The sequence below is a fragment of the Pipistrellus hanaki genome (assembly GCF_964339955.1).
Source record: "Pipistrellus hanaki genome assembly, chromosome: 2".
In the NCBI taxonomy this organism is placed as follows: domain Eukaryota; kingdom Metazoa; phylum Chordata; class Mammalia; order Chiroptera; family Vespertilionidae; genus Pipistrellus; species Pipistrellus hanaki.
Genome location: NC_140504.1, coordinates 92,173,125 through 92,197,011, shown reverse-complemented (window position 1 = coordinate 92,197,011; position 23,887 = coordinate 92,173,125). Strand labels below are relative to the sequence as shown.

Here is a 23,887-nt window from a genome sequence, read left to right as displayed (position 1 = left end):
AGAATATTTTGATCTTGCAATAAATCTTGTTTGTTTTCTGAGTTAGTTTATTTTAGTCAGTAGTTAGGATTTTGTTGTAAAACAAACTTTTTTAAAAGATAAAATGCACTTGAAGTAATACTTATTTCTCTTAATTTTCAGGAAATGTTTGGATTGTGAGCTATTTCAGAGCTCTGTTCTCAGGACTCATTATTTTAACATTTCGGAGAAACACTTCCAGAAGGTATTGTATTTTGTGTCATTGCTCCAATTTTTAGAAAATGTAGATAAGCCATTTCAGTTATAGGAAAAAATTATGCCATATTTTTCTATTTATTTTTCTTTTCAGTTTTCATATTGATAAACTAGATGTTTGACACTTGTATCAGAGGAGAGGGATACATTTCAGTGTTGGTAAATTCTGAATTTAGTGTGAGTGAAAGAAATCCAATTTAGATAGAACCAGTTTTGCCTGTTTTAAACATACATCTGAAGCATTTTACCTTTTCATTATTGCACTTTTTATAAGAATGTTTTGATTCAAAATGAGATATAAAATGTTCCTGTTTTAGACATTGTGAAATATACATTAAATAAAGCAGGCAGTCCTAAGCTCCTCCTGCTTCTGAAAACTCTACCTTCTAGTTTAAGGGTCAGGTGCCATCTTTCTATCAGTGTTTCATCAGGACCCATGGATTTATGCAACCAGGTCACCCGCCTCTGCCTCTGAATGTCTATCTACTAAATTCCCTGTTTTCACTATCACATGCGATTACATGGATGTAGCATAGCAGTTCATGTGCTTCTTGGCCCAGAGTCTCAGAACATGTGATATATTACTAGGAAGGAAGGGTATAGTAAGATTGTCAGTTGAGCAGCTTACCTGCTTCATGTGAATACACCAACTAGTTTAACTAGCTAGTGGTAAACACGGTTCCATTCAGCCATATCCAAGGTTTCATTGTTTGTGTCCACCTTTCCACCTCCCTTAAGTCTTGTGTTTTCCTTTTAAAAAACTTGCCAGCTATCTTGCTTGGAATACAAATAAATGAAAGAAGGGCACTTAAATTCATTTAATTAAATGATATATTTATTTTTTAAAATTCGTTTATTTTTAATTTTCAGAGAGACAGGAAGGGAGAGAAATAGAGAGATAGAAACATTGATGAGAAATAAAGCATCAGTAGGCTGCTCCTACATGCCCCCTACTGGGAATCAAGGCTGCAACCCCAGGCATGTGCCTGACCAGAATCAAACTGGTGACCTCTTGGTTCATGGGTCAGTGCTTAACCACTGAGCACACTGGCTGGGCAAAATGATATATTAAAGTTGTAAATAAGTCAAATTCTTCCAGTACATATTTACTTAATTAACTGAATATTCATGATTTATATTTGCATGAAATAACACAAATACCAGTTTTATATATTTTCTGAATCACTTGTTAAGGAGTATTAATTTCTAAAATTAGATGTAGTTTTTTATGTCTCCATAGCATAATATATTGAACTTTTAAATTAGAAACTCTCTATGTTCAAGATTATTCACTCTTAGAGGCCCCAGCCTGGCCTGTGTCCCCTCACAATCTGGGAGCCCTCAGGGGATGTTGGGCCTAAACCGGCAGTTGGACATCCCTCTCAGAATCCAGGATGCTGCATGCACCAGGTGAAATGTACTTTTCATACAGGTGAAAGGTATCTTGCTATTGTATGGCAGCTACATTTTTTTGCCCTGGTTATAAAAAGTAGTTATGCTGAGGCAGTAGTACCATTTTCCGCATCTTATGAATGGAAAAACTGAAGCAGAGAGAAGTTAAGTAATTTGCTTTGTCACACAGTTATAAGTGTCAGAATAAGGGCTGACCGCAAAATGTGCAAGCCAGAGTCCATGCATGTCATCGCTGCATCATCCTGTTTTTTCAGTGTTAGAATAGCCTTTGCCAGGTTTTAATTTTTAAATCTAAGAGACTGTTCCCAATATATTGGGTAGGGTCCCTAGGCCTGGCCAGCAATCCGGGCCGATCTGTGGGGCGACTGGTGGGCAGAGCCATCGGGGGTCCCCGCTGGCACCCACCTTGGCTGGCAACCTGATGCTGCCTGCTGGCCGGCCATGTCCCCTGCCGCAGCCACTGATTGCCTCCCTTTGTGGGGCAACCAGCAGGGCGATTGGGGGCCCCGGCTGGCACCCACCTTGTCTGGCAGCCTGGCGCCTCCCACTTGCTGGCTCCACCTCTGCCACCGCCAGTCACCTTCCTTTCGGGGGGCAGATGCTGGACATGGGCAGTTCATTGCATTGAGCATCTGCCCCCTGGTGGTCATTGCATGTCATAGTGCCCGGTCATTACACCAGTCCTTATGCCGTTTGGTCAATTTACATATCAGAGTTTTATTATATAGGATGGGTATTTGGGCTGTTTTTAGTAGATAAGTATAAAAATTGCTGCTATGAACATTGGGATGCATACATTCTTTCTGATTGGTTTCAATATTCTTAGGCTACATTTCCAGAGTGGGAAGGCTGGGTCAAAAGGCAGTTCCATATTTAATTTTTAGAGGAAACTCCATACTGTTTTCCACAGTGACTACACCAGTCTGCATTCCCACTAGCAGTTTCCTTTCCTTCACATTTTCACTAGCACTTGTTGTTTGTCAATTTATTCATGATAACCATTCTAGCAGATGTGAGGTGATACGTCATGATAGTTTGAATTTGCATCTCTCTGATGATTAGTGACATTGAGCTTTTTTTTTTTTCATATATCTATTGGCCATCTGTATGTCGTCTTTAGAGAAGTGTCTATTCAGGTCCTTTGTCCATTTATTAATTGGATTGTTTATATTTCTTTTGTTGAATTGTATGAATGATTTATATATTTTGGAAATTAAACTCTTACCTCATGTACCATTGGCAACTATGTTCTCCCACACAATGGATTCCCTCTTCATCTTGTTGATAGTTCCTTTGCTGTGCAGAAGCTTTTTAGTTTGATGTAGTTCATTTGTTTATTTTTCCCCTTGTTTCCCTTGCCCTAAGAGATATATCAGCAAAAATATTGATACAAGAAAAAGAGCTATAAATAGAGAACCAAGATGATGGCATAGATAAATGCCTGTACTTGCTGCCTCCCACAGCCAAATCAAAATTGCAACTAAAATACAGAACAACTATCATCCAGCACTGTGGGAAAGCTGGCTGAGTGGAAGTACTGCAACTAGAGAGGTAAAGAAGAAAGCACATTGAGACTGGTAGGAGGTGCGGAGGTGTGGAAGGGACTGGTATGGCACCTGGGTGTGCCGCCTTTTTAATCAGGAAGGAGATTGCCTCTGTGGAGGCTACTTAGAGGAGCGAGGGGTTCCAGAGCTGGGGAAAGAAGTCTATTGGCAATATATCTATTGGCAGTAACGTAAAAATGGAAGAAAGCAGTATGAATTGGGGCTGAGTGACACACAGGCTGCTTGAGACCCAGCTGCTCTTCTTAAAATGCCTGCACCACAAACTGAATTTACAAGCTCCACTGGCTCTGAACTCCAGGGCAGGCCGAGACTCTGGGGGACCGAGACACATATGGGGAGAAACTGGACTGTCTAGCATTGGGGCAGGAACTCGGGGGTGGCTTTCTTCCAGACGGAAGTGCTCCCAGTGATCATTATTCCCGTGCTGGGACCTCCCTGGTCTGGGGCTGACTGGCAGTCATTGCTATTTGTTCTGCCCTGGAGATTCCCTGAGCCCCTGCCCCACCCAATTTACAACCCCACCCAAGCTGTGGTCTTTCCTTTCTCAGCCTAAAGCTTATCAAACCAGCTGCAGCTATGTCAGGGAGCCCTAAACATATCAGTAAAAGGCCCAATGACTGCACCCTCACCAGACTGCTTTGCTTCATAGGTGGGCCTTGTCTGGACACTTCCAAACCCAATACAAAGAGGGATAATCTGCAGATCTCTCTGTAGCTCCTGTTGGATGGCCTCAGGCAGTGGCTGACTTTGCACCTCCCTAGAGCCCCAAGATCTAGTGTACCAGTGGTCAATGTGAGACCATATCAGATTACAACTCTTCACATTAATAAGTGACACATTCAAGGGGCAGACTCTAAGCACCAAAGCCCTACTGAAGCAAGTCCTACCCCATAGGGTGTCTCTTGCACAGCAGCTCTCCCACTGTAGTCGCAGCTGGTCCCCACTGCCAATTGGCCTGGAGGTCAGGTACTCCTAGTGACACCAATAGCAATCAAGGGTCAACTACAACAAAACTGCACACAGCACACAAAGGGGTACACCAAGAGTGTCCACATTAGATGATTAGGGCTGGGCCATGGGGCCCTATAGGACAACTACTACAAAAGGCCAGTCTATCAACTCGAGATTACTGTATATAAAGTTCAAAACTACAGTTATAAGGTTACTCAAGAATCTTCTGGAAACCTTCGAGGAATTTAGTGAAACCTTCAAGGATCTTAGTGAGAATGCCAAAAAGAAAAAAAAAAATGGAAAAGCACCAGTCCGAAATTAATCATACAATGACTGAAATAAAGAATAATATATGGATTCAACAGTACACTAGAAGATCCCAAGAATCAGGGAAGCAAAAATCACCCAACCAGCAGAGCAAAAAGGAAAAAGAATCCAAAGATATGAAGATAGTATAAGGACCCTCTGGGATAACTTCAAGCATACCGAAATTCAAATTATGGGGGTGCCAGAAGAGAAAGAGAAAGATATTAAAAAACTATTTGAAGAAATAATGACTGAAAACTTCCTCTTCCTGGTGAAAGAAATAGACTTACAAGTCTAGGAAGCACAGAGAACCCCAAACAAAAGGAATCCAAAGAGAACCATACCAAGACATACCATAATTAAAATGCCCAGGGTAAAAGACAAAGAATTTTAAGAGCAGCAAGAGAAAAATAGTTACCACAAGGGAGTGCCCATATGACTTTCAGCTGATTTCTTTTTCTTTTTCTTTTTCTTTTTTTTAAAATATATTTTATTGATTTTTTACAGAGAGGAAGGGAGAGAGATAGAGAGCTAGAAACGTCGATGAGAGAGAAACATCGACCAGCTGCCTCTTGCACACCCCCTACCGGGGATGTGCCTGCAACCAATGTACATGCCCTTGACCGGAATCGAACCTGGGACCTTTCAGTCCATAGACCTACGCTCTACCACTGAGACAAACCGGTTTCGGCTGTCAGCTGATTTCTTTTTTTTTTTTTTTTTTTTTAATAATATATTTTATTGATTTTGTACAGAGAGGAAGGGAGAGAGATAGAAAGCTAGAAACATCGATGAGAGAGAGTCATCGATCAGCTGCCTCTTGCACACCCCAGCAACCAAGGTACATGCCCTTGACCGGAATCGAACCCGGGTCCCTTCAGTCCCCAAGCCGATGCTCTATCCATTGAGCCAAACCAATCTCGGCTGTCAGCTGATTTCTTAACAGAAACACTGCAGGCCAGAAGGGAGTGACAAGAAATATTCAAAGTGATGAATAGCAAGAACCTACAACCAAGATTATCCAGCAAAGCTATCAGTTATAGTTGAAGATCAGGTAAAGAGCTTCAGAGATAAGAAAAAGCTAAAGGAGTTCATCACCACCATACCAGTATTATTTGAAATGCTGAAGGATATTCTTTAAGAAGAAGAAGAAAAAGGTAAAGATAAAAAATTATGAATAAGAATGCGACAATAAATACTTATCAACAATTTAATCTAAAAATGAAATGAATAAAAAAATCTGATGAACAGAATAAACTGGCGAATGGAATAGAATCAGGGGCATGTAAATGGAACAGACTGATGATTCTCAGAATGAGGTGTGGGGGTGCAGGAAGAGATTAGACAAAGCTATTATATGCATGTATTCATTACATATGGACACAGAAAACAGGGTGACGAGGACCTGGGATGGAGTGGGATCCGGGTGGAAGGGAGATATGGGGTAAAAGAAGAGGACATCTGTAATCTTAATAATAAAGGTTTTTAAAAAGCTATAAACAAAGCTAAGTAAGTAATAACTATTTCAACTGAAAAAAATATATATTGCTACAAGAGATGTCTGAGATTTTACTCCCTACGTTTTTTTTCCCCCCTAGGGTTTTTATGGTTTTGCGACTTAATTTTAAGTATTTAATCCATTTTGAGTTTATTCTTATATATGGTGTAAATCGTTAGTCTAGTTTCACTTTTTTGCATGTACCTGTTCAATTTTCCCCATACCGTTTATTGAAGAGACTGACTTTATTTCATTGTATGCTCTTGCCTCCTTTGTCAAATATTAATTGACCATAGACACGTGAGTTGATTTCTGGGCTCTCTTTTCTGCTCTGTTGATCTATATGCCTGTTCTTATGCCACTACCAGGTTGTTTTGATTACCATGGCTCTGTAGTTTACTATCTGGTATTGTAATTCTTCCAACTTTGTTCTACTTTCTCAAGATTGCTGAAGCTGTTCAGAGTCTCTTTTGTTTCTGATAGGTTTATCACATGTACACCAGTGATTGGTTTGTAAGCTTATATTTTAGAAAAAAAACATCAGGGATAGAGAAGATAGAAGTAGTTGTTTTGTTTCTTTGTTTTATGAAAAATAAAGTAACCCAAATGATATATTTCTCTACCTCTTGTGTAGATATTTAAGACCATAATGGCCTTCTATACTAATAAAAGGGTAATATGCTAATTAGACCGGGAGACTTCTGGACATCCTTCCGGACAAAGCCATGGTGGTGGGGCCAAGGCAGAGTAGTTAGGGGTGATCAGGCAGGCAGGCAGGTGAGCGGTTAGGAGCCAATGGTGCCTGATTGCAAAAGGGATGTCTGACTGCCCATTTTGGCCCAGGGGTCTCAGATTAGAGAGGGTGCAGGCTGGGCTGAGGGACACACTCCTTCCTTCTCCCCTTTCCCCTGGTGCATGAATTTCATACACCAGGCTACTAGTAATTTAATATAGTGATATATAAAATGCTGGTCTTAGAATCATAAGGTTTATATTTGAGCTGTAGTTCACTTCAGATTGTTAGCAAATTATTTAATCTGAGCTTCAGTTTCTTTATCTGTATAAATGAGTATACAACCTATATCACAGGATTATTATGCAAAGTAAATGAGGAAATAAAGTTTGCTGTCTCTAGTAATGCTTTAGAAAGGTAATGTATGACTGACAATATTGTTAATTCTGTATTTTTTTTAAAAGAAGTACAATAGATATTTGGATGACCACTGTTCTACTCAATAGAACACTCTTGCACAAGTTTTGCACTTTTTTTTTCCTTTTCTGTACTTCACTTTAATAATTTTCACAAAGCCTGGTCCATGCTTTTGAAGTTCTTTCAAGTTTGAATCAGTTAATATCTGCCACCTACTGATTTATTCCTCCAACTCTGCTCTCTCCTTACATCTTACTTGTTTAAGCTAAGTGGCCTTCACTTGATTTTTTCCAAAGATTGAGATTAATGCACTGTTAGAAACAGCAACTTTTAAATATGTTTGCATAGGAACCAGTAATATTCGTTTTTCTCCCCTAGAAAAAACAGTACTCAGAGAAAACAATTAGTAAAACACTATGTGGACTTGCTTTTTCTTCCGTTGTTAAGTGGTTATAGGTTTTTAAAGTGAGGTCTGCCTACATATTAAAAATGGTCTCAGTATAAAGTTTCTGAAGTGATTCACCACGTATGCAAGTACTTCAAAATGCGTGCCCTTAACTACTGTTTGAATTTTTATAGGTTTGTAATTTTGCTGACTGCAAGAATAAAATAAAAGGCCTAGTGCCAGTTATTACTAGGTCAAGATTTATTTTAAAGTATCAACATTTCCTCAAATTTTTGATACTTACAAACGTTTTAGAGATTTTCCTGCAAAAAAGTTTGACTAGGTTTTACTTCAGTAAGGGAAGTTTAGGGTGCTTATGCCATTAGTAACAAAAGCAATGTAGTTGGTGAATTTGTTAATATAAATTGCCATACACAGGACTACCCTAGAGATGTGTTTTTATTTAAAGAGTATTTATGTCTTCAGAGAAGCTCTAGGTGCAGAAAACTTGACCAGTGATTTGAAAACAGACTGTTAGTCTCATGAAATGATCAGAAGACCAAATCAATTCCTGTGACACTAGGGAGGCTTTATAAGGTAGCGGTTTGTGGGATGCATTAAGGAAGCACACTGACCTGAATTTGAATCTATCCCTTTACCTGTTGTTCAATTTTGGGCAGTACACTTTACTGCCCTGTATCTTATTTTCTTCATCTGTAAAGCTATGTAATATCTATTTAATATGCCAAGATCGGTTTGGCTCAGTGGATAGAGCGGCGGCCTGCGGACTGAAAGGTCCCAGGTTCAATTCCGGTCAAGGGCATGTACTTTGGTTGCGGGCACATCCCTGGTAGGGGGTGTGCAAGAGGCAGCCAATCGATGATTCTCTCTCATCGATGTTTCTAACTCTCTCTCTCTCTCCCTTCCTCTCTGTAAAATATCAATAAAATATATTTTTTTAAAAATCTATTTAATATGCAGTGATTAAGTGGAAAAACATATGACTTAGCACTATAGTCAATAACTGACATTTACTTGCTGCTGTATTACTTTTAGAATCAATTTTTAAACCTTTTTGGTATTGATCAGCATTGCATTAAATGTACTGGTTCAGTTTAGAATTTTTATTTTATGATATTGAGTCTATCATGAATATCCTACTTGCTTAGGTGTATTTAATGTCCTCCAATACAAAATATTTTTTTTCCATATAGAATTTGCAGTATTTACAAGTTAGTTTTATTCTTTGGGTATGTTTTATTGTTGAATTTTTTTAAAGAGTTATTTTCTGTTTGTTACTATGTAAAAATAGTTGATTTTTAAGTGATTTATATTTAGCCACAATAATTGAATACAAACACACCTACTGAAATAAATGTCAGACAGGTTCAAAAGCAAATAAATAAGATTAGAAGTCCAGGTTTTTAACCTGAAATTATTTTGTTGTTTTAATACTACATAAAAATTCATCACTTTTATAGTTTTATTGAGATATAATTAACATACAATAAAATTTACACACTTAAAGCATTCTTTATAGTCACACAGTTGAGCAGCAACCATCATCTAATTTTAAACATGAGGAACCTCATACCAATTCACACTCACTCCTTATTCCCATTATCCCCCACCCCTGGCCCTACGCAGCTACTTACTAATCTGTTTTCTGTCTCTGAACTTGCCTGTTCTGGATATTTTACATAAATAGAATCATAAAATATGTATTTTTGATTTTTTTGTGTGGTTGGCATCCTTCACTTCATATAATAATTTTTAAGGTTCATCTGAGTTGTAACATGTGTCACTACTTCATTCCTTTTTATGGTTAAACTAGAAGCCTGGTGCACAAAATTCGTGCATTTGGTGGGGGTGTGTCCCTCAGCCTGGCCTGCGCCCTCTCGCAGTCCTGGAGCCCTGGGGGGATATCCGACTAATGGGCCTAAGTCGTCATTCGGACATCCTTAACATTGCCATGGAGGAGGGAGTGGCTTCCACCACTGCTGCTGTGCTCGCCAGCCTGGCTTCTGGCTGAGCGGTGCTCCCCTATGGGAGCACACTGACCACCAGGGGTCAGCTCCTTCGTTGAGTATCTCCCCCCTGGTGGTCAGTGTGCATCATAGTGACTAGTCATTCCACCATTCGGTCATTTGCACATGAGCCTTTTATTATATAGGATACACTGTAGATGAGATCCCCTAGAACCATAAGAAATGCAAAAAAATTCACTGTCAACTCATTTTCGAATTGCTCCTGTGGGGTGTGTGCTGCGCCTTGGGAACCAGTGGGCTTGACACTTTTCCTCTCTGAGCTTCATTTCTGAATCCATACGCATATACCATGGGAATTGTAATCTCTTCTCCGCCTGCCTTACTGGGTTGTCATGAGGTGGTTCTGAGCTAATAAACCTAGAAATGTTTCATTAGAAAGAGATGTCTAAATGGAAGGGATTGTTATTTTTAAGCTCACGGGTACCCTCTCGCAGGTGGCAGGTGCTGATTAGGGGAGGAGAGCATGATTATTTCCTGGGACTGTAGCTATGGAAGCTTTGCAGAGGGTTCCACAGGCCTCGGAGGGGTGAGCTCTGGCCAGCAGTCAGTCGTATAGCGGTGGTTATCCCTGAGGTGCTGGTAGGGGGCACTAGTGGGGCAGCGAGGCAGAAGGGAGAGTAACTGTCAAACCTCCCTGCTTGGCGCCATTCTTTAAATTGTACGTGGCTGTTTTTCAGTTGTACGTCCTTGGGGCAGAGCGGTGCTCCAGTCTCCTGGAGCTCGGAGGGGACTGGCGTGGCGGGCTGTGGGGGGTGGGTTTAGCCACACCCCTGGCCAGGTTCAGTATGCTTCTGCTGTGGAGAAGGTGCTGCTGCTGGGGGTGGGGGTCCTGACCCTGGGGGGTCGTTCAGGCCTGCCTCCTTGTGGGTCTGAAGTTGTAGGAAGGACATGTGTGCCCAGTCCCAGCGGAGGGGGCCTGGCAGCGGCAGGCCTCAGGCCCCAGGTGCCTCGGGGGCACTGACAGGTTGTTGCCAGTGTGCTATTGTTGTAGGCACCCCTGGCAGGGGAAGAGATTGATAGTCGGAGATGTGGTCTGTGGCTACCGCCAAGGCTGAGTCTTCTTCCCGTCCATTCAGCCTCCCCATCCCCCCGGAGGTGCGGGGGCTGGGGTAGGGTGGCTGTGAGGGGGATTGAAAGAGCTCCCCGTGGCTGCTGCTTCTTCCTTCTTTGCAGGCCTGGCTCCTGTCAGGCGCTCTCCTCAGACCTATGGGAACTAGGCTCCAGTCACCCCACCCCTCTGTGGCTTCCTGCAGTCCCTGCCCCACTCAGCTCTCCCCTGCTGCCCGCCCGTGGGCAGCACGACCCTGGGGCAGGGGTGGCGGTAGGGGGAGTAACTGTAGTCAAGTTTAGTAAACCCCCAGGTCGGCATGGGGATTCGGCTGTGGGGCTGAGGGGGAGTCTGCCTGGGTGGGACGAAATCGCACTAGACCCGGAGCCCTGCCCACCTTGTGAATGATCATGATAGTGATGTGATGAAGTCCTGGATAATTTGCATATTCTTCTATTCCTGTGGTGATAGACACACACACACACACACACACACACACTCACACACTCACACTAGAGGCCTGGTACAAGAAAATTCATGCACTGAAGGGGGAGTCCCTCAGCTCGGCCTGCCCCTTGTCACAGTCTGGGAGCCCTCAGGAGCAGGAGGTGACTGGCAATCAAGGGAAGGCAATGCCCCATCACACCTCTGCTGCCGCCATTGCTGGCAGCACGAGCCTCCACTGGCCCTGGATACTGAGCCTCGTCCGGCCCTGGGCGCTTGGGCAGCCGCCATCTAAGGCTTGCCTGTTCCTCCAGCCGGCCCTGGGCAGCTGGGGGGCTGAGGGCAGGTCTAGCTGCACCACGCACCTGCTACCCTCCTGGTGGAGCTGAAAGAACTGAGGGACTCTGGTGGTGCTAAGGGGACTGGTTGTTGCCCTTTTGTGGCTATTGACGCTGCCATATCTGTGACAGCGTGATGGTTAATTTGCATTTTCCCTCTTTATTAGATAGGATAAAATTCCATTGTGTTAGATACATCACATTTTGTTTATCCATTTATCAGTTGATGGACCCTTAGGTTTTGCAGGTTTGGCTGTTATGAATAATGCTGATAAGAGCATAGAGTTATGGATTTTTGCTTGGACATAGGTTTCATTTCCCTTTTCTTAAACCCCAGAGTAAGAATTTCTGAGTCAGATGATAACTCTGTTTAACTTCTCAAGGAACTGCCAAATTGTTTTTCTTTGTGATTGTACCATTTTACTTTTAACCAGCAGTGTAAGAGAGGTAAATAAGTCATCGTAAGTCTACTTTTATATTCTCCAAAGAGTAATTGTTATACATTTGGTTTATCTTAAATTATGATTTTTTAAAAATAATATGAGAAATTACAACTTATACATCAGATTTATTTTAAACCATTTTTTAATTCTCTATTGAGCATCTATTTTTATGTTTCACTGTCTTATTGAGGTGTAATTTACATACAATATAATTTACCCGTTCTAAGTGTTCATTATGATGATTTTGAGTCAGCTTATTCAGATGTGCAGCCATCACCACAGTACATTAGGAGGACATTGTCATCACTCCAAAGAATTCTTCATGCTCATTGCAGTCCATTTCTGTTCCCTTCTCCTGTCCTAAGAGATGATCTGCTTTCCTTCCCTATAAGTTGTCTTTTCTAGACATTTCATATATAAATAGAATCATACAAATAGATTATATGTATCTAATTCTGTCACTAAGCATTGTTTCTGAGATTCATTTTCGCATGAATTTTTAGTTCATTACTTTTTATTTTTGGTTATCACTTTATTATTATCCCTTCGTCAGTTGATGGATGTTTGGGTTATATTCAGTTTTTGGCTATTATGATTGATGCCACCATAATCCTTTGTTTTCATTTCTCTTGGTTAGGTACCCTGGAGTGAAATTGCTGGGTCATGTGTTAAAGTGTATGTTAATATTTTAAGAGACTGTCGTACTGTTTTCCAAAGTGGAAAATGAATGAAGGTTTCACTTTATCCTTGTCTTCTCCAACCTTTGAATTTTTTAATCTTTTAAAAGATGTTTTTTTTCTAGTGGGTGTGTAGTGGAATCTCATTGTGGTTTTATTTGCATTACTCTTTTTGGTAATGATGATCTTTGTATGTATTTATTGAACAATTAGGTATCTTTGGTGCAATGTCTTTAAATCTTTAGCCCATTTAAAAAATTTGTGTTTTGTTTTTTTTTTCTTTTTATAATTGACGTTTAAAGGTTTCAATTTGCTGGGTACTATTTCTTTATCATGTATGTGAGTTGCAACTATTTTTTTCTCATTCTGGGGCTTGACTTTATCTAAATGATATATTTTGGAAAAGCTGATGATGTCTACTTTTTTAAATAATTGATTCCACTTACTCATATTTAAGATATCTTTCTCTAACCTAAGATCACAAGATTTTTTTCTTATGCCTTCTTCTAGAAGTTTTGTAGTTTTATTATTTCTTACAAGTCAAACTATTAGACATTTTAAGTTATACTTTCATATATATCTTAGGATAAATTTTACAGATAAAAGCACATTGAGATTTTGCTAGATCTATTTGGAGAAAATTGCTCTCTTTACAGTATTGAATATTCCAGTCCATGAACATGGATTATATCTATATTAAGATTTTCTTTAATATCCTTTAGCAGTGTTTTGTAGTTTTCAGTACTGGTTTTACACCTTTGTTAAATTTACTCTTAAGTTTCTTATTCTTTTTGTTGCTATTGTAAATAGAATTTTTTATATTTTATTTTTGGATTAATTGTAATATATAGAAATGCAAATAAGTTTTGTATGGGATTTTGTATCCTTCAGCTTTTGTTAACATTGTTATTAATTTTTGCAGCTTTTTTCATAGATTCCTTAGAATTGCCTACATATAGGATAATATTGTCTACAAATAAATATATTGGGGTGACATTTGATTAATAAGGTTATATAGGTTTCAGGAGTATAATTCTATGATGTATGATCTGTCTTTTATATTATGTGCTCACCACCCAAAGTCATATCATTTTCTGTCATCATTTTTTTTTACTCTCTTTGCCCTTTACTACCCTCCACCCCTTTTCCCTCTGGTAACCACCATACTATTGTCTGTGTCTATGAAATTTTGTTTGTTTTTCTTGTTTGTTTGTTTATGCTTTCAGTTTTATATCCCAGGTATGACTGAAATCATATGGTAATTAACATTTTCTTTCTGACTTAATCATTTAACATGATAGTCTCATGTTGTTGCAAATGGCAGTATTTTTATCTTTTCTTATGTATTCCATTGTATATATGTACCACATCTTACTTATACAGTTATCTGTCAAAGAACACTTGGATTGTTTCCATGTCTTGGCTACCATAAATAATGCTGTAATGAGCATAAGAGTGCATTTATCTTTGCAAATAAATGTTTTTTTAATTTTTTTGGTAGATAACCAGCAGAGGTATTGCTAGGTCATATGGTAACTTGATTCTTAATGTTGTGAGGAACTGCCAGACTATTTTTCATAGTGGTCTATACCAGTCTATATTCCCACCAGTTAATGAGGGTTCCCTTTTCTCCACAACCTCTTCATTATTACTTGTTTTTTTTTTTTTTTTGTTATTAGCCACTCTGACAGGTGTGAGGTGGTATCTCATTGTAGTTTTGATTTGGATTTTCCTAATAGTTAGTGAGGTTGAACATCTTATCATATATCTGGTGGTCATTTGTATGTTTTATTGGGAGAAGTGTCTGTTCAGGTTCTCTGCTCATTTTTTTTTTATTGGAATTTTTGTTTGTTTGTTGCTGAGTTGTATGAGTTCTTTATATATTTTGGATATTAACTTCTTGTTGAAGCTGTTGTTTGCAAATATCTTCTCCCATAACTTCTTTTTTAATCTGTATGTCTTTATGTTTCTTGCTGATTGCATTGAGTAAAATCCAAATAACTAATTGCAGACATCCTTGCCTTTTACCCACTGTTAGAGGGGAAAGTATTCAGTCTTTCACCATTAAATATGGTGTTGGTTATAGACATGTATCTTGGAAAGAAAGGGTTCTTTTCACATTGAATCATTCAATTAATACAATATACCTTATTAATAGGATAAAGAACAAGAACTACATGAGTGTCTAAATAGATACAGAAAAAAATCAAGGACACAGAAATAGAGTAAAATAGAGTGTAAACAAAGTCAGGTAGAGAGGAAGCTACTTTACATAAAGTAATAAGGAAAAGCTGTCTGAGGAAATGGCATTTATAATTACAACAAAATTATTTAAACTTTATTTTTAGACATGCTCCCTGTCTTCATAATCTAAAACCTATCTGGCACAATCAGTTTCACGGACTTGGATTTAAGGCTTATTTATATATTTATTAATATAAGACAAAAATCAGATATAAATTATGGGCTGTGGAGATTTTTAATTTTTCACAGGAAAAAATGTAGACTTAAACTTATGTGCCATTGCCAAGTGTATTAGACTACCAGAATTGAGACTATTGTAGGTACGTAGTACTACAAAAAAGTCACTGTTTATGTTCTAAAGAACTGCTAAGGCCCCATGTTTGTTTCAAGGAAAATGTGCCAGAGTTTGAGTTCTGCTTGAAGCTGTTATTAGTTTTGTGATTTGGGGTAACTGAAACTCAGTTTCCTCATCTATAAAATGAGGCTTCTATAGTAGTCATCTCGTAGGGTTGGTTTAATATCATGTATGTAAAGACCTTAGCACAGTATCTGACACAACAGAAAGTGCTCAGTAAATGAGAGCTAGCATTTCCTTTTAAGTCTCTTATAGTCCGAACAGTGTTGGTAAGAGTGTAGCTATAAGGGTTCCTTATGGTTCAAGGCCTCATTAGCAAATACTGATCAGTGATTAATAATGCTCCTCTGAAGATGTTTACTTTTACTCTTGTCAAGAGTTGGCCATTTTCTTCACTGAATATGCCTTATTTGGAGACTGTTCCTTATCTGCTCATATTCTCAAAAGAGATTTGGCCCAAAAAGTAGTATTTTAAAGTGCCATTAAGTTAGCTCTTTTGACATCAACTTGAGGGTCACTATTTGCAGCATTCAAAAGGTGAGTTCCTTTTTCCAATTTTTAAATAAAAGGTAATACCTTTATTTTTCAAGAAGGAAAGAAATGCAATTGAAAACTGAACAATTTAATCCTACCTGAATTTCAGTAGTTTAGTAGGTTGTCTGAGGTTAGGTACCGGGGATTTAAACAGTCACCCAAACCCTGCCACATTTTAATAGGAATACTAATATGATTGCAAATATGGTTATTTTTACGTTCATACATAAATCACTGCCTTATAAATAATCAGGAAAAGTGACTGTTCCATACTCCTCTTAGAATTTCTATCAGAATTTGTAGTCAAGGCCCAATTTGAGTCCAAGACCTATAATTTTAGGGCATGACACTTAACCAGCCCTGCTCACTGTTTGCCCTTTAGAAAATGGGGTAATGTGTTCTCTGCCTGTTGCACTGAGTTATGAAAATCAAATTAGGTCATGTCCAGGAAAGCACTTTGTAACTGGTAAAGAATGTAGCTTAGTTCATCCAGTCATACCGGCTCTTTTCTCACTACTCTGTGGTATGTTGTTGGTGGAGATGACAAGACAGCCCAGAGTTCTGTAATGTACACTACCTCTTAGGAGTGCTTCTTTTATACTTCTAACTAGAGGCCCAGTGCATAGATTCATACACTGATGGGGTCCCTCAGTGTGGCCTGTGTGTATCGGGTCGAAACTGGCAGTCCAGCATCCCCTGAGGGATGTAGTAGTGCGAGAAGTGGCAGGCAGCTGGGGAGGAGCCCGAGCCCAGGCTGGGTGCCGCTCTGCTGGGTAGGTCTGCAGCTGCCCTGCTGCGGTCTCCATGCACCCGTCCTAGGGCGATACCAGTGTGCCCATGACCGAGAAGTGGCCACAGTCAGTTCTGATGCTGGTCCCAGTCTTGGTCTGGATGGGGGAAGGACACACAGAGGGACCCCACTGCAGCTATGTTCTCCAGCTGTGAGACCAGCATCTGGCGGCTGTTGGTCAGCTAAGCAGCGCTCCTGCTGTGGGAGCACGCTGACCACCATGGGGCAGCTCCTGCGTTGAGCGTCTGCCCCCTGGTGGTCAGTGTGCATCATAATGATCAGTCAAATGGTCACTTAGGCGCATATATATATATATATATATATATATATATATATATGAATGATATAATAAAGTCTAATATGCACATCTACTGAATGGTGGAATGACTGATCGCTATGACGCGCAATGACTACCAGGGGGCAGACGTTCAATGCAGGAGCTGACCCCAGCCCACAGGTCCTAGGCCAGCCAAGGCAGGTGCCAGTGGGGGCTCCCCGATCACCCTGCTGGTCACCCGGCAGAACATGCTGGCCAGGCCTAGGGATCCTACCCATGCACAAATTTCGTGCATGGGGCCTTTAGTATATATATAAAACCCAAATATACAAATAGCTCAAACGGCGGAACAAATGAACAACTGAGCAACTGGTCACTGTGATGTGTGTTAACCACCAGGGGCCATATGCAGAGCATGGCGGGCATCAGCCGCGGCAGAATGATGGAGCAGATGAACAGGGGCATCAGACCAAGGCAGGGCTGTCACTGGGGAAAGCCTCTGGTGGTAACTGAAAATTTGATCTCATGCACCACAGTCTCGCCAGGTGCTCACAACTGCTGCCAGTGCCTGCCCTGCTCACACCTGCTGCTGGAGCCAAAGCTGCTGCTTGCACCTGCTGCTGACACCTGGCGCGAGCCTCGATCACACAGCTCCATCAGTGAGTGCTATCGGCGGCGGCTGGCCTCAGTTTGCCTCTGAGGGCTTTCCACCTTCCCATGCTCCTGAGGGGTGATTGAGGCTGGCAGCCACCTCTTGCACCTGCTGCTGGCAATGGCCTCGCTTGCATCTGCTGCCGGGGCCAGAGCTGTCCCTTGCACCCACTGCTGGTGTTTAGCACCAGTCCCAATCACTTGGCACCTTTAGTGGGTGCGAGCGGCAGCTACCGGCCCTGATAACCCCTGAGGGCTCCTCCATTTCCTCGTGCTCCTGAGGGGCAATCGGGGCAGCAGCTGCTGTTCACACCCGCTGACAGAGCCAGCCCCAGTCACTCTACTCCATCAGCAGGTGCGAGTGGGGCCAGCGCCATTAGGGTGTGGGAGCAGGGCTGCAGTGGGAGGGGCCAGGTGGAGTCACAGAGCATGGGCCGAGATCCACCTCTATGCTCATCACAGCCTCCCTGCCCACAGTTCCTTTCAAGGTGCACAAATTCATGCATTGGGCCCTAGTATATAAATGGACAATTGTAGACTATTGCTAGTTTCATCTTTTAATTTGTTACTAAAGTAATGCATGTTTATTGTGGATAAACAAGAAAATATAAGTCATTGAAAAGGAAAAAATTAAAATTGCCTCTAAATGCAGAAATAATTGCTACTTTTATGTATGCTTTTGAAACATTCACTTCTGAACATAATATTTTTTCCTTTTTTTATTATATAACTGGAGGCCTAGTGAAGTTGTGCATTTGGATGGGTGGAGATCCACTCATTCCAGCCTTCACCCTCTCCAACCCGGGACCCCTCAGGAGTTGTCTGACTGCCAATTTAGTCCTGATCTTGGGGATAGGCCTAAACTGGCAGTCAGACATTCCTCTCACAATCTGGGACTGCTGGCTCCTAACTGCTCTCCTGCTTGCCTGCCTGATTGTCTCTAAATGTCCCCTTGCCAGCCTGATCACCCCTAACCAACTCTGCCTGCTGGCCTTATTGCCCCTGATTGTCCTCCCCTGCTGACCCAATCTCCCCCAACTGCCCTCCCCTGCTGGCTTGAGACGCCAAGACCGGCCTCCTCCATGCTTCATGGAACCACAGGACCCCCAGGCCTCACCATGCAGAGCAGCCTCTGGACTCTGCCTCCGCTGTGGCCATCTTTGTGGCGGCCATCTTGTGACGACGTCATGCACAAATACCACCTAGGCTTTTATTAGTTTTAGATAGTAGTATCCATTTTTGTTTCTGAGTAATAAATAGTCCATTGTAAAGACATAACATAATTCATTCGCCTAGTGATAGGCATTTGAGTTGTTTTCAATTTTTAACTATTAAAATTAGAGATGCTTTGGACAGTGGTGTATATGTCTTTTCGTGGACATAAGCATTTGATATTCATCCTAAATTTTGTGCTGGAAGTAGTAGTTTGAAATGGGGAAAGCTTAATATGAAAGAAACTATTGCCATTGTCTTTTTATTTATTTATTTTTTTAATATACATTTGGGAGGGTTTAGAATTTTTAGGTGTAATTTAATTGAGTTAATTTGATGAAAATTTGAAATCAACAAAAGTTAACAAATGTATCTTAGCAACTATAAACCTTTTTTACATTTTGTTTTCTTGAAGTATCTAGGTGTATTGTCTAGAAAGCAAAGATCTGTTCCTTTCCTTTAATGAACAATTTATATTTCTTAAATAATCTGTATTTCTCTGTCAAAGGACTACTACATTGAACTTGATCACGAAATGGTACTAGGGAAACTTTATAAAACAAATTCCAGAATCTGACTTGGAATAGATACCAAACTGACTTTTTCCTTCTCTTCACATATACTCTAGACCAGTGGTTAGCAAACTCGTTAGTTAACAGAGTCAAATACCAACAGTACAATGATTGAAATTTCTTTAGAGAGCCGAAATTTCTGTAGAGAGCCACACTCAAGGGGTCAAAGAGCCGCATGTGGCTTGAGAGCTGCAGTTTGTTGACCATTGCTCTAGACTGAAGGAGGAGCAGGGAATCTGAAGACTCCAGATGACATCAGAGTTACTTTTCAACAGCCTTCTCAGTTTCCTTTCTCAGAAAGCAGAGACTCAAACCTAGGAGGTAGAGGGTGAGAATATTTTTCCTGAGTTCTTAAGGCTTAATTATTATGATTTTAATATATTTTAGACAATCCTTTCTAACTTATAAATTAGCTTATAATCACCAGGTTTATATTTCGTGTTTTATCTTTGCAAATTATTTCATTAGGCACTGTTTTTTGTTTGTTTGCTTGCTTGCTTTTTAAACATATTTTTATTGATTTCAGAGAGGAATGGAGAGGGAGAGAAAGATAGAAACATCAAAGTTGAATGAGTATCATTGATTGGCCACCTTGTGCATGCCCCACACTGGGGATCGAGCCTGCAACCCGGGCTGTACCCTGACTAGAAATTGAACTGGGACCTTCTGATTCATAGGGCGACACTCAACAACTGAGCTATGCTAGCCAAGCAGGCACTGTTTGTTGTTTTTGTTTTAAAACTAAGTGTGATACAATTCTAAAATTAAGGAACTTAGAGGGCAAGGATAAATATTGATAAGTTTAATCAAGCAGTAGAAAGAGGTTAAATGATATAAAAAAGAAAAATATTCTTGCCGAAACCGGTTTGGCTCAGTGGTAGAGCTTCGGTCTACGGACTGAAAGGTCCCAGGTTCGATTCCAGTCAAGGGCATGTACATTGGTTGCGGGCATATCTCCGGTAGGGGGTGTGCAAGAGGCAACTGGTTGATGTTTCTCTCTCATCGACGTTTCTAGCTCTCTATCTCTCTCCCTTCCTCTCTGTAAAATATCAATAAAATATATTAAAAAAAAAGAAAAGAAAAATATTCGTGAGAATTAAAAGGTGTAGATTACTTCCAGAGAGAATGGTTGGGAATCTTGAAATAAATAGTATTTGTGTTAGTGATACTTAATTTGTTTTTATAAAAAAAAAAAATGGATAGTTAATGCAAAACTTAAAATAGCAATCTGATTTCAGATTAAAAGTATTGTTTTGAAGAAAAATAGAATCATATTTGGTTGTTGTGGGTTTATTAAAGTCTAAGTCTGATTACTTTTTGAATTATATAAAGTGATTGCCTCTTACAAGGCAAATAGTATATTAGCATTTCTGAGAAATGATAAAATAATCTGATTAATACAAGTATATGATCATACAACAGATGACTGAGTGTTTAATTCTACTTGGATTAGCACCCCTGTTTTCTAGTATAGCTACAGCCTATGATGAATTTGTCATGTCATAAACTCTTGAACTTTATGCTGTCTTTGCCAGGGCAGAAACAATCTAAGTAAGCTGGGAAAAGACACAGTGATTGATTGTTGTACTTATCATTAATTGTGAAGAGTTTACTTTTAATTAGCTACCTGAAAACTCTGTTCAGAAGAGAGATAGTAGATAGAATATCCTAAACATCACAGTGTTGTTGTTTTTTTGTTTTGTTTTTATTTTTAAATATATTTTATTGATTTTGTACAGAGAGGAAGAGAGGGATAGAGAGTTAGAAACATCGATGAGAGAGAGTCATCGATCAGCTGCCTCTTGCACACCCCCTACTGGGGATATGCCCGCAACCAAGGTACATACCCTTGACCGGAATCGAACCCGGGACCCTTCAGTCCCCAGCCCGACGCTCTATCCATTGAGTCAAACCGGTCTCGGCATATCATCACAGTGTTTTAATGGACTATGTATGATGTTTAAAAGGGAAATGGCAGTTTTTTTCTTTATTTTTTAAGTATATTTATATTGATTTCAGAGAGGGAGAGGAAGAGAGAAATAGAAATATTAGTGATGAGAGAGAATCATTGATCAGCTGCCTCTTGCACACCCCCTACTGGGGATCAAGCCCACAACCCAGGCATGTGCCCTGACCAGGAATGGAACCCTGACTTCCTGGTGCATAGGTTGACACTCAACCTCTGAGCCATACTGACTGGGCAGGGATGGCAAACTTGTTTTTTATTCTAGGCATAATATGGTCAGCACAGTGGTAATAACTCCTTTTCTTTACTATTCTAATTATATTCAGAATACCTAGTAATGAAGTGTTTATTTTAATCATTCTACATATATATTTTAAATATATATATTCAATTAAATTTATTGGAGTGACATTCGTCAACATGAACATTAAGTTTCAGTTGTAGGTTTTTATGTTACAAGATCTGTATATTGTACCATGTGCCCACCACTCAAAGTCAAACCTTCTCCTGTCACCTTCTCCCCCAAACCCCTTACCTCTGGCAGTTACCACACTGCTGTTTGTGTTCACGGGTTTCAGTTTTTTATCCCTCATATGAGTAAAATCATATGGTTCTTAGCTTCTTCCGACTGACTTATTTCACTTAGCATAATGTTCTCAAGGTCCATCCATGTTGTTGCAAATGCTATTTCATCCTCTACTTATATTTTAATCACTCTGATTATCCTTGCTTGTAATTTCAGCAAGAAAATATTTAAAAACAAATTTATTAAATAATAAAGAATAACACTTTAATTTTATAATTGTAAAATTATTTGGTTGCTAGTCATTCTTCACATATTCGTATATTATTGTAATCTCTAAATCGAGACTTTAACCAGATTTCTACTTGTAAATATTAAGCAGTCTTTCATTCATGTATAATTATGTGTATAAACAGTTTGATAAACCAAAATCAGCTCTTATATTTGATGAAACACAATAGGTATTGAACCCAAATTCTCAATTTTTAACTTTAAAAACTAAGCATGCATATTTTTATTATTAATTTATCAACACCTTTGTTTTCCCTACTAGCTAATGATCACTTATGATTTACCTACTAGCTAATTACCATTTATGATAGTTGGATAACTACTGGTAACTTATAAATATAAAGCCAATAAGTTATTCTTGGAATATGATCAAATTTAGATCTTTCCCCCAGATAGAAGAGGAGACAGGATGTTTAGAATGTGCAGTGACAATTTTGAAAGCATGTAAAAATAAGTTATTGGTAATAATGTTATTTATAAATATTTTTAAATATTTCAAAATTTTAAAAGTGTGTGCTTTCTAAAACGTGTTTGTTAAGCAATTTTTCCCTTTGAATGAGGAGCTCATGGTCACATAAGTTTGGAGAAGTTGAATCATGATCCCTTAGCCAGAGGATTGTCAATCTCCAAAGGAGGATCCTCCAGAAGGAGGGTCATTCATACATATATATATTAGGAAACTAGTGTGCAATAGCATATAGTTGAAGACTCTGAACTAATATATAGATATTTCATGAGGTTTTACTGTAGTTTATCTGCCATACAGTTATACTCTGGAAATAGTCACATTATATATTTAAGTTATGTCCATCTGAATGAGAGGCCAAAGAGGGTGATTAGGAAAAAGGGACAAGGATTTTATGAAATGAATATTGCAAAACTTATAAAGCACAGAGTATTTTATAAAGTTTCTTAGTGTCTTAGGCCAGAATTTTCTTACTTGTTAACTCTCCTTTTTGAAAGAAATAGTCATCCCATGTGACTAACAAAATCAAATCACCCTTTATTGTATTTTCTAGGACTCCATATACTTTCTGTACTGTTTATCTCAGAGTAAACATTTATTATCTAATTTGGATAAATATTAAAAATATAAAAAAATAGTGAAAAACTCTGACCTCTCAGGGGATGTTAGAGAGCTGGTTTCGGCCCTATCGCTGCAAGCCAGGCCAAGGGACGGACTCCACCAGTGCACGGGTGCACTGGGTCTCTAGTATGCATATAAGATCTTTGATTAATCTCTTCCCGCTCTTCTCTCTCCCCCTTTCCCTCTGAGATTCATCAGTCTGTTCCATATTTCTGTGCCTGTGATATCCTCTCCTTTGTTGAGTGCCTGCCCCCTCATGGTCAGTGCACTTCATAACTACTGGACGGTCACTTAGGCTTTTATAAATATAGATGATTTCTTTAGTGTACATTTTTTTTCTAGTTCAATTAAATTGTTGATGACTATTTCAACAGGTGTCTTAAGTGTTACAACTTTTTTGTCTGTGTGAAGAGACAAAAATGGCAGAGCCTCAGCTGATTCTAACAGGTTGAGTTACCAGGTTGGTGAAGCGAAGCTAATCGAATACATAGAATGCCTTCCACAAACTGTAAAACACTCCTCAAAATAATGTTTTTAATTTAAGAAATAATACCTTGAAAAAGTTCAAACCGCACAGTTTTCTGTGAGAACTAGTGAAACCATCAATCCAGAACTATTGGTGAGTCATTTTAGTTGGGATTAATTTCTATAAACTAACTTTTCTGTCTCCCTGATCTTTCCCTGATTTCATGGATAACATGAGCAAGAAAATTTGGGTGCTTAGCTCAAATAATTCATTGTTAGTTTCCATCATTGTTCCCAAGCACTATTTAATTCTTTTTCTAGCACTTGGTTCAGAGTTCATTTCTACTCTATAGCATCTGTGCTGCTAACCCCCCTTAGTTATGTCCTCACCCCAGGCTCTCTTAGCCACCAGATTTTTCT

The 23,887-nt window shown here is 39.6% G+C and overlaps 1 protein-coding gene across 2 annotated transcripts in view; it reads left to right on the top strand.

Moving 5' to 3' along the window:
* Positions 1-23,887, top strand: part of NRIP1 (nuclear receptor interacting protein 1) — a 95,930-nt gene that overhangs the window by 20,234 nt on the left and 51,809 nt on the right. For both annotated transcript variants that reach the window (XM_084875914.1, XM_084875915.1), the window contains exon 2: positions 142-223. The gene's annotated coding sequence lies outside the window, so the exon portion shown is untranslated. The remainder of the gene's footprint in view (positions 1-141; positions 224-23,887) is intronic.